Source organism: Vipera ursinii, assembly GCF_947247035.1.
Source record: "Vipera ursinii genome assembly, chromosome: 6".
Classification (NCBI taxonomy): Eukaryota; Metazoa; Chordata; class Lepidosauria; order Squamata; family Viperidae; genus Vipera; species Vipera ursinii.
In genome coordinates this window covers 55,856,914-55,869,064 of record NC_139515.1, presented here as the reverse complement: position 1 = coordinate 55,869,064, position 12,151 = coordinate 55,856,914, and the positions used below count along the sequence as shown (strand labels likewise).

The 12,151-nt window shown below is 45.6% G+C and overlaps 1 protein-coding gene across 8 annotated transcripts in view; it reads right to left on the bottom strand.

The window, feature by feature from the left end:
• TMPO (thymopoietin) overlaps positions 1–12,151 on the bottom strand; it is a 33,864-nt gene that overhangs the window by 6,571 nt on the left and 15,142 nt on the right. The window lies entirely within an intron of this gene.

Genomic DNA, 12,151 nt, shown 5'->3' with positions numbered 1-12,151 from the left:
TAGTAGCAATATTTTAATAGAGTGTAAAACTGTTAAAGCTTGTCTCCTTCAATTTTTATTTTGAAATTTAAAAAGAAATCCCACAGCAGACTTGACAAAACATGAGACAAGCTATAAAGGAAACTCCAAGGACCTAAAAATTTCATCTTAAACAGAGAGCTATACTGGGAAAGAGAGAGAACATAAAGGTAAAAGGTAGACAACTAAATTCAAAATTAATGTAGTAAGGGAGACAAAAATAACCCTACAGAAAGTAGGTAGATATTGAAAACTTTTTAATTTAATTATTTCAATTGCAAAATGGCAGTCTGTATGAAGCAACTAGAGGGATATATGACGGAAGGAAGATACAGATAGATCAGTTTTTTAAAATGCGTGCTAAAGCTGGTCACTTGTGTTTGGATAGAAAAATAATAATATACAATTCAAATGTGAATTGTAATCTGGGCCATGGCTCCACAATTGATATCTCCAAACTATGCACACAGCATTTTTCTAGTAAATAAGTTTTATAGAAAAATCAGCTCTATATATAACCATTTCCTCTTTCAAAATAAAACCCATTATTATAGGTAATCCTCAACTTATAATCACAATTGAGCCCAAAATTTTGTTAAGTGAATTTTGCCCCATTTTACAACCTTTCTTGCCACAGTTGTTAAGTGAATCATTGCACTTGTTAAGTTAGTAACATGGATGTTAAGTTAGTCTGACTTCCCCATTGACTTTGCTTGTCAGAAGGTGGCAAAAGGTGATCATATAACCCTGGAACATTACAATTGTCATAAATGAGTCAGTTGTCAAGCATCTGAATTTTGATCATGTGACCATGGGGTTAGTGCAGTGGTGAGAAGTGTGAAAAGTGGTCATAAGTTACTTTTTTCCATGCTGTTGTAACTTTGAATGTTCACTAAATGAACAGTTGTAACTCAAGGACTACCTATATAAAATCAAATTTATTATACAAAGTAATTTAGCCCTCAGAAATATATATTTACCTATTTACAATTGCCAGAAAGAAGCACTTTGTACTAAAAATAGCTACATCAAGGCAATTAAATAATTACAAGGAGAAGAGTCATGGTCCAATCCTTTACATAGTAAAAATGAGGTTCTTGACTCTCTGGTCTCAGTAGAGCAGCAGCCCCCAACATTTTGGGCACCAGGGACCAGTTCCATGCAGAGATTTTTCCGAGGACCGGAGAAGGTGTGGTTTTGCATGCTGCCTGCATCCCGCGGATGGGGTTTCACTTGTTTGAGCGGTCCGGTTTCTGGCGTGGCCGTGTCTGTCCATGCACTGGGGGTTGGGAAGCCCTGCAGGAGATGCTGTCATTATTCTCTGGAATAAAGGATTTGTGCCCTGAGAGGAACAACCACAGCTGAAACTACAAAAGGGACTAGTTTTGAAAGCATCTAAGGCAGAGGGCCCCAACCTTTTAGGCATCAGGGACCAGTTCTGTGGGGAGAGGTTTTTCTGCAGACCGGAGGGAGCATGGTTTTGTGTGCTGCCTGCATCCCATGGATGGTGCTTTGCATGTTTGCACGACCCAGTTTCTGGCATGCTGCAGCCTGGTACCAGTCCAGAGACTGGGGGTGGGGACCTCTGATTTAAGGAGACCAAAAGCTGAAAACGTTCTATACTGTTTTAAGGAATGGGACTTTAATCATAGAGGAATTTGGGCTTCTTAGAGATTCTTAACAGCAGTAAACAGCCTGGGCGCAAAGAATAAAATAGGGAAAGATAAGGCAAGATATAGTGAAAATAGGGCAAGATATGGTGAAAAGCTGCCATTTGGCTGCATTAATCAGAAAGTTTGGTTTCTCTTTGTTGGCTGGCAATCTATCAAAAGAAATCAAAGTGACAATGATGATACTCCCTCCTGCTTTTAACACCATTAGGCTTTTTTACTCCTGACTAAAGGTCCTGGCCTAATGTATCTGAGATCTATGTGAAACAGGCTAAAAAAACCATAAAAGTTTCCTAGAATTGAATTCACTGAGATACCATGTAGTTTTTCCACATTAGAAAAATATGGAAATGTTTATGTTGAGACCTGGACAACATGCAGTACAAATTTGATACGTTACTACTTTTGTCAACTTCTGGGATGTTTTTAAAACTTTTGTTTTTTTAAAAAAGATTTTTATTGATTTTTTCCCATACATTCAATAGTATTTATTCAACAAACGTGCTGAGTTTACATTCGCTAATACACATAGTTCCTAATCCTTTATTCTTTCCTCTAGCCATCAATAAAATAAGTCCCAAGTTTGATAATATTCCGTTTCTTCTTTTTCTTTCAGTCTCAGAGTCAGTCTATCCATCTCCACACACTCTAATATTTTTAAATTATTTCTTCATCTGATGATATTCCTTCATTTTTCAATACTGCGCAAAAAGAATTCTTGCCACTATTGTGACATGCAAAGTCAAATATATGCTTTGTTTACCAGTCTTTTCTGGCATTATACCTAATTTAAAAAATTCAGGTTTAAAATCTATGTTTTCTCCCAACATCTTTTGAAGCCAGGCATGTATCTTTTCCCAATAACTCTTTGCTTTGGCACATGTCCACCAAAAATGGTAGTAAGTGCCTGACTTGTGTTTGCATTTCCAGCATCTATCTGACATGTTTTTAAAATTTTTCCTAGTCTTGCTGGTGGCAAGTGCTATCTATAAAACATTTTGTATAAATTTTCTTTGTAGGAAGTTGACATTGTCAGTTTATAATTTCTTTCCCACAAATTTTGCCATTTTTCTAATTCTATATTGTATCCAAAAAAATTTGCCCATCTTATCATAGTTTCTTTAACTTGTTCGGTTTCCATTTTCAAAGTTAATAAAATATTATAAATTTTCTTAGTTTCTCATCAGAAGTTAACAATATCTTATCAAATAAAGTTTGCTCCTTATAAAATCCATAGTTTAACATCTTTATCACATTTGTAAATGTGCCCACCATGATAAATTGATACCGATTTTCCATTTCTTGTTTAGATTTTAAATTCCCTTCAGAGTTTAGAATATCTCTATATGTCCAGATTTTTTCAAAGTCAACTAAATTTGGGTGTACAAATGCTCCATTGTTGACAATCACCCTGGAATTTTTGGATATATTTTATATTTTATTTTTCCCATGTTGTTAATAATGCATTTCTTATATAGTAATTTTGGAAGTATTTATGAATTTTATTTTTCCTGTACCATAAGAAAGTATGCCACCTCAATTGTAAATCATGCCCCACCAAATGTAACAACCTTTTGTTTCTAAGAATTATCCATTCTTTTACCCATGTTAATACAGATGCTTGATAATATAAAACTCACTCTGGTAAACCAAAACCTCCATTTTCCTTGGTATCTTGTAACATTTTCATCTCAATTCTAGCTTTCTTTCCTTGCCAAATAAATTTCAAAATTAATGAATTTAAATATTCAAAGAATTTTTTCTCAAGTTTTATAGGTATTGTTTGGAATAAAAATAATTTTTTGGTAATATATTTTCACTGTAGCAATTCTTCCTAATATTGACAATTGCACGTTTTTCCATTTTTCCGAGTCCACTCTTATAGTTTTTGTAGTTACCGTATATACTTGAGTATAAGCCGAATTTTTCAGCCCACTTTTTGGGCTGAAAAACTCCACTTCGGCTTATACTCAAGTCAACAAAAAAAAGAACTGTCCCTTCGTTCGGAACAGGCTGCTGGGAGAAGGGAGCGGCAGAGCCTTGCAGAGCTGGCGGCAGTCCAGCGTTGTTTCTCCCCCTCGTGCGTGCGTGTGTGTGTCAGACCCACGGGAATGGCTGGTAGGGAAGCGGCATTCCGGCATTCCCCCCCTTCCTGTGTGTCGAGCCCACGGGGCTTGACACACAGAGAAACGCAAATGCCGGACTGCCGCCACCTTTACTAGCCATTCCTGCGGGTCTGACACACACACACACACACACACACACACACACACACACACACGCACGAAGGGGAGAAACAACGCTGGACTGCCGCCACCTCTGCCAGCCCTGCAAGCCTCTGCCGCCTCGGCGTTGGTGGTCGAGCACTTCGGAGCCGGAAGAGAATCTCCCGCAGGAGGAGGTCGCGGCTTTCTCTCTTGCTTCGGACTGCAAGGATTTAAACTCCAGGAACAAATCCCGATGGAAGGTTTTTTTTTAAAAAAATACTCCTCCGGGTCGGACAGGGGACCCAGGCTGAGGTCTAGGGGTAGTGGGGGGGGCTCGCAGACATAGATGGGCTCAAGTGGAAGCCAAGCAGCCCTCCCGAACCTGGGCTTCTGGACGGAGCAGCCGGTGGTGCGTTTCAAAAAGCAGAAAAGTTGGATTTTGAACTTTTCAGCAGCGCATCTGCACCCGCTGCTTTTATGACCGACCTGCCGTTTCCCCCCCCTCCCGGTCCTTTCCCCCGTCCAAGCGGACGCTCCAGGCTCTTTGGGGGGGTGGGCGGGCAGGGGGGGAAAGGAAGCGTGCCGAGGCGCCGCTCACCTGCGATCGGCGAGTGCGCTGGACTCGGCTGCGTGTCCCTCGGAGGGTTCAGATCATTCCGGGCCAGAGCGGCTTGGCGGTAGCCGCCCCGGCGTTGGTGGTCGAGCACTTCGGACCTTCCTGCCCCTTCGCTGAGAAGGAGCTCCAGCAATGAGAAGAGCCAAGGGGTGGGGCACCGTGGAGAGGTTAGTGGGTGGTGGTGGTGGCGGCTCTTAGATACCGCGTAGACGCAGGGGTCTTCAAACTTGGCCCTTTGATGACTGGTGGACTTCCTGGAGAAGGAAAAATGCCTGGAGAAGGAAAAATCGGCCGCAGCCTCGGGGTAGGCTTCTCCGGGGGCGCCGCCGCGATTCTGCAGGTCTGTTGCCTTCTTTCCGATCTATACCCGGGGTCAAGTCACCGGGCCGTAAGGTAGACCGGAGGTGTGTGTGTGTGTGGGGGGGTGGTCTTGCTGCTGCTGCTGCATCTGGGCAGGACCGAGGGGCGGGGAGCCCCGATTGCGTGCTCTGATGAAATCCCCTCGCCGGCGGTCATAGGGAGACGGCGGCTCATTGCAATATTCAGCAGCGGTAGCCACGGGAGGCTCCGTCTTTCATCCGCTCGCTCCTCTCTGCCTCCTCCTCCTCCTCCTCCTCCCCCCACCCACCCACCCCAGCTGCTCCATGGCAGAGCTGCCCTGACTCCCCCGCTGCACCGCGCCGCCTGCCCAACGGCCCCGCCCGCCAAGCCGCTCTGGCCCGGAATGATCTGAACCCTCCGAGGGACACGCAGCCGAGTCCAGCGCACTCGCCGATCGCAGGTGAGCGGCGCCTCGGCACGCTTCCTTTCCCCCCCCTGCCCGCCCACCCCCCCAAAGAGCCTAGAGCGTCCGCTTGGACGGGGGAAAGGACCGGGAGGGGGGGAAACGGCAGGTCGGTCATAAAAGCAGCGGGCGCAGATGCGCTGCTGAAAAGTTCAAAATCCAACTTTTCTGCTTTTTGAAACGCACCACCCGGCTGCTCCGTCCAGAAGCCCAGGTTCGGGAGGGCTGCTTGGCTTCCACTTGAGCCCATCTATGTCTGCGAGCCCCCCCCCACTACCCCTAGACCTCAGCCTGGGTCCCCTGTCCGACCCGGAGGAGTATTTTTTTTAAAAAAACCTTCCATCGGGATTTGTTCCTGGAGTTTAAATCCTTGCAGTCCGAAGCAAGAGAGAAAGCCGCGACCTCCTCCTGCGGGAGATTCTCTTCCGGCTCCGAAGAGCTCGACCACCAACGCCGGGGCGGCAGAGGCTTGCAGGGCTGGCAGAGGTGGCGGCAGTCCAGCGTTGTTTCTCCCCCTCGTGTGTGTGTGTGTATGTGTGTGTGTGTGTGTGTGTGTGTGTGTGTGTCAGACCCGCAGGAATGGCTAGTAAAGGTGGCGGCAGTCCGGCATTTGCGTTTCTCTGTGTGTCAAGCCCCGTGGGCTCGACACACAGGAAGGGGGGGAATGCCGGAATGCCGCTTCCCTACCAGCCATTCCCGTGGGTCTGACACACACACACACACACACACACACACACACACACACACACACACACACCAGGAAATCGAGAGCGCAGCCTTAAGTTAAAGGTGGCGGACGGGCCCGAGAAAAAAGGCTGCAAAACTCCAATCTTTTAAAGCGTGCGGTATTGTTGTGTTTTTTTTTCCTCCCCCCGAAAGTGAATGCCAGCTTTCCGTACTAGTGTATTTGTACTGCCGCGAGTGACAACTGACAAAGCTTGCCGGTGTGATCTTGATTTTGGAACTGATGAAGTCTGTTAACAGGCTCAACTAAGATGGCAGACATGTCGAGCTGAGCTCCGTGAGCTCCGTGAGTTTGGTGTGGTTTGGTGGTCTTGGGGGCGCCCTTGGAGTGCATAATGCCTTCACGTTAGGGCTGGATGACTAGACTGCTTTGTCGTCCCTGTTTTTGGGGGCGTTGGTGCCCTCCATATCGGCGAGAGGCAGCTGGAGGTCTGGCCGGGAGATTGTAGCCGTTTTGAAACGCCGCATCTTGAAATGCCCGATCAGCTGATTTTCGGGTGGAAGAGCCGCGGCTTGAATCTGTTTGCATCTGCCTGAATTAGACCGAAACGGCCTGAATTTGACCAGAGTTGCTTTGTAATGGCTGGAGGAACTGCAGAGGAGGTCTTGCCGGGAGATTGTGGCCGTTTTGAAACGCCGCGGCTTGAAACGCCCGATCAGCTGATTTTTGGGGCGGAAAGAGCCACGGCTTGAATCTGCTTGTATTTGTTTGAACTTAACCAGAAACGGCTCGTAATGGCTGGAGGAACTGCGGAGGGAGTGAATGCTCCAGCCTGGAATATTTGGAAAGGCTGGGGGAACCGGATGAACTGCAGCTTAAGCGACTGTTGCCGGAGAAGCCATGGCTTGAAACGCCCTAGTTTTGGGGCAGCGTTTGCTTGTTCCGGGTAGAAAAAATGCTGTCGACCCCGGCATCTTTTGCGGGGATTTCCCATTTCCCGTTGCGAAACCAGCCGAGCCCAAGTCCACCCTTTCTTTTTTTTCCACGGCACGCTCGGTGCCTTTCCCACGATCGTGTCTCCTTCAGATCTTACGCAAGCTTCCTCGATTTCCTGGTGTGTGTGTGTGTGTGTGTGTGTGTGTGTGTGTGTGTTTCTTTCTTATTCCTCCCTTCTCTGGTGGTTGGAAAGGCGTGTGAGGCACTTCGACAACAACTCTGCTGGCTCTCTCGGTGGGAACCTCCCATCCTCTATATACCCCCATTTCGGCTGCTTTGCAAACTGCTTCCTCCACCCCACCTCACCCCCCTTTTTCCAAACATTTTGTTTGCACCTCTGGGCCAAGCACGCAACTCCAAAAACGATCCCACCACTGGCAACTCCCTAGCACCATAGGCAAAAACTAAAATCGAAGCCACACCTGACAATCGGGGAGGGGAGGGGAGGGGGGGAGGAAGGAGGAAGAAACCAGCGCACCCTTCGCCCTTTTATTGTCGCAATCGAAGAGGCAGGAGAATGCGGGGTGGGGAGGGGAGAGAGAGAGAGAGAGTAGAAATCCCTATTTTCGGAGCCGAGAAGAGAAGCGCGGCTACAGCAATCGCTAGAGTTCCCCCCAAGGGGGCGGAGAAAGAAGAACTCTCGGAGCGTTTCTTTCGTAAATACGCGTGCAGGCACACACTCGCCCAGCCGCGTGCTTCGCCCAGCTTCTCGCGGGGAGTTTGCAAGCCCTTCGTTTCTCTTCAGGGCCGTCAGAAGGGCGAGCAAGTCTCTGCCCTGCCCTGCCCTGCTGTGGGGGTGGGGAGCCAAGCACGCTTGACGTTCCTGGAAACGAGAAGGGCCTGCGGAGACTGACACCAACCCGAGTGCCCAAGCGCGTCTTCTCAGCATCAGGCAAAGTAGCTCACATGCAAAACAAGCCCGGCAGAGGAGCCGGAGCAGCTCCGCTGCTGGGGGCGCGTCTCGGCCGGGCCTTGCAGGATCTGGGCCGGGCGCCTCTGCTCGCCGCTCCGGCTCCTCTGCCAGGCTTGTTTCGCGTGCGAGCTACTTTGCCGGCCGCTGCTGAGGGAAGATCTCTGGAGAGGAGCATAAGGTGAGCTGCTGCATTTCCCAGCCTCGGCTTATACTCAAGTCACTAACTTTTTCCAATTTTGGGGGGTAAAATTAGGGGTCTCGGCTTATATTCGAGTCGGCTTATACTCAAGTATATACGGTATCTTCTTTTATCATTGAACATCTTGCTGTTAAGTATATTCCCAGATATTTGACCTTTTAACTATTTGTAGTTCTATTTCTTCTGACTTTTTTTTATCAGAAAGATTTTTTACTATTACTTTAGTTTTTTCCTTTATTTATTTTCAGTCCTGCTATTTCTCCATACTGTTCTCTTTCCTAGTACCGTATTTTCCGGCGTATAAGACTGGGCGTATAAGACGACCCCCTACATTTCCTGTTAAATTATAGGGTTTGGGCTATACTCGCCGTATAAGACTACCCCTCTTCCAACGCACACCAAATAAAAATTAAAAAACATCAGATTTGATTTTAATATGGTAATTTTAATTAAAATGCTTATGACATGCAGGTGCTTAGTAGGAAAACTGTAACTTATAAACATAAGGCTGTTTGTCATCAAACATGTAAACATAAAACAGTGCAAGTGGATTAAACAATAACAATAACTAATAATAATAATAATAATAATAATAATAATAATAATAATAATAATAATAATTTGGAGGTGACCTTGGAGGTCATCTAGTCCAACCCCCTGCTAAGGCAGGAAACCCTATACCATTTCAGACAAATGGCTGTCCAGTCTCTTCTTAAAAACTTCCAGTGTTGGAGCATTCACCACTTCTGGAGGCAGGTTGTTCCACTGGTTAATTGTTCTAACTGTCAGGAAGTTTCTCCTTAGTTCTAGGTTGCTTCTCTCCTTGACTAGTTTCCATCCGTTGCTTCTTGTCCTGCTTTCAGGTGCTTTGGAAAATAGCTTGACTCCCTCTTCTTTGTGGCAGCCCCTTAGATATTGGATCACTGCTATCATGTCACCCCTCACCCTTCTCTTTGTTAAATTACACATACCCAATTCCAGCAACCGTTCCCTATTTTCCTAATTCACTTTTTCACTTTTCCTAATTCACTCTAAATTTTTCCCTGCGCAGAGCCTTAAGTAACACCAGCTGCCTGCAATTAGTGCAGGTTCGCATCCCACCAGGCTCAAGGTTGACTCAGCTTTCCATCCTTCCAAGGTAGGTAAAATGAGGACCCAGATTGTTGGGGGCAATAAGCTGACTTTGTAATAATGCTGCTTGGGGGGGGTGAAAGCCCTAATAAACAAGCATATACACAGAATGAAGGCTATTGCTAAGCACATTGATTTGTGCTTTAAATTGTAAGCCACCCTGAGTCTTCGGAGAAGGGCAGGATATAAATGGGATTTTTTTTTAAAAAAAAAGACCAAATGGGAGATCCGCTCCAGGTTTTCCAGCCAGCTCGCCCAGTTCCTGAGTCAAATGTGTCCTTAGAGCTAAGCCGCTGCTCTGGCTGCTGCCTTCCCCACCTGCCTTTCAAGTTGGGATATACTACAGCTGCTCTTCAACTTTAAAGGAAAGACGCCAAGACCCCAGCCTGTAAAAAATCACAGACTGCAGCTTCTTCTCCAATTGGTCCCGCTTTCCCTGCACAGACTAAATGGGAGATCCGCTCCAGGTTTTCCAGCCAGCCCTGTCCCTAAATTTTCAGCACCCGGCGTATAAGACGATCCCTGACTTTTGAGAAGATTTTCATGGGTTAAAAAGTAGTCTTATACGCCGAAAAATACGGTAGTTTAGGAATTGTCTCCAAAGGTTCTTCTAAAATAAATACCAAATCATCTGCAAATGCGTGTAATTTGTATGTTTCACCTTTTATTTCTAGTCCTTTAATTTCTGTATCTTGTCTAATATTTCTATTTAGAACGTCCAAGGTCAGAATAAATAACAATGGAGATAATGGATATCCTTGCCTTGTACCTTTTCTTATCTCAAAGTTCTCTGTATAATCTCCATTCACAATCACTTTCGTCTTTTGTTTATTGTATTGTTTTAATCATATTTATAAAGTTTTGTCCAAAGTACATTATTTTTAATTGCTGAATCATAAATTATACATGTGTGGGAGCTACGCTGCACGTGCAAAACCATCCCCTGCCCCATTGCTGCTGCCGCCAGTCCATGGAGCCAGAAAGGTTGGGACCGCTGGTCTAAAGCATGCAGTTTACACAAGCAACTACCTAGGACATAAAAAAAATCTTCCCTTACATATACAAATATGCATACATGCACATACACATAAATAGTGTGTATGTGCCAGGAAACATTATCAGACGCCTTTTGGGCATCTAAAAATATTAGTGCCAATTAATTGTTTCCCTGGATGTAACTCAGAATACATCCGTTATCATTCTTAAATTATTTTTGTCTCTTTGGTGAAAAACCATTTTGGTCTGAACGTATACATTCAGTTAAAAATCTTTTCAGTGTCTCTGCTATTATTGAAGTAAAAATTTTATAATCCATATTTAATAACGATATCGGTCTGTAATTTTTTTATCTCTGTCAAGTCTGAATCTTCTTTTGGTATTAAGGTAATATTTGCTTCTATCCATGTATTTAGTGTCGAGCCCTGTGGGCCCGACATACAATGGGGGGGGGGGGGAAGACCTTCGCAACGGCTTGCCGCCTCCCTCCCGACCATCAAAACGGCCACTGCCACAGGCCCCAAAGCTCGTCAGCAGGGGCCAGGGTCGGTTGCAGCCTCCCTCCCACGTCCTCCCATCCCAGTGGGGCCGTGGAGCTACCTGCCAATGCTGCCGGGGCTTTCGGAGGATTGGGGCTCACAAGCGAAGCCTTCCCATCTGCCAGGGCCTTTGCAAGCTGTGGAGGGCTCTCAGCGATTCAAGATGAGGCAGCAGTGAACGGAACTGTGCTTTTCCTCTTCCTGCTTGTCGAGCGGCCTGCTGTGCATGGGGAGGGGAGCCTTACAGGACGCGCAGAGGAGGAAGACAGTTCAATACAGTGTGGGACATAGCAGCCGGCTAGGAATCGCACTGCTGGAAGGTACTACAGGGGAGGAGGAGGGTTTATAAAGGGTTATTGCCGGATGCTGGTTTGTGGGCTGGGGGCGGGGTCATGCCGCTGACTTTTTCTTTGTGCAGAATAAAGCCTCTGCTACTCGTTCCTGCTTGTTGGTTCCTGACTTCATCCCATGGAGGATGAAGGACCTCCTGGCCCACCTGGCAAAGGGCAGGATATTCACTAAATCAGACCAAATTAGACCTACGGGCGGGGGGCAGGAGAACTACCGGGTCCGCATTAGGCAGGATGACAAGTGGAAGACGGCATTCAATTGCCCGCTAGGCAGTTATCAATTTCGGGTTATGCCATTTGGACTGCAGGGGCCCCTCGTGGTATTCATGCAACTCATTAACGAGGTGTTGCATGAACACCTGGTTGTGTATTTAGATGATATCCTCATCTATACCACCATCACTCGCAGCGCTGACTTATTTTTGTGCAGAATAAAGCCTCTGTTACTCATTCCTGCTTGTTGGTTCCCGACTTCATCCCACGGAGGACGTTTGTGACATTTAGGAGTTTAGCCTCCAACAGAAGTTCATTGCACACGTCTTTCAACGGTTCACTTAATCTATCTTGTGAAGATTTATATAGCTCCGCTGGTAGTCCATCTGGCCCCAGTGTTTTCTCTCTTTTTTGTGTCTTCTTATGGCCTCTGTTATTTCCATCATTTTTATTTTTTCCTCTAACATAGTCTTAAAAGTTTCTGAAATTTTTGGAAGATTATTTTTTTTCCAGGTATTGAATCATTCTCTTTGAATTTCTTCTATATCATATAGTTTCTTACAGTATTCTTTAATTATCTTTTTTATTTCTTCATTTTTAAATTGTAGGCAACCTTTTTCGTCTACTAAATTTTTTATCAGTTTCTTCTCCTTCTGTTTTTTAAGTCTATAAGCTAGTCATCTTCCTGGTTTGTTTGCATTTTCCAAAAAAGTTTTGTTTTGCTCTTTTTATTTGCTGTGCCAATTTTTCTGAATCCAACAAATTTATGTTTTATTGTTTCCATTTCTCTTTTCAGAATCTTCTTTTGCGGATTCATTTGCAATTCTAATTCTA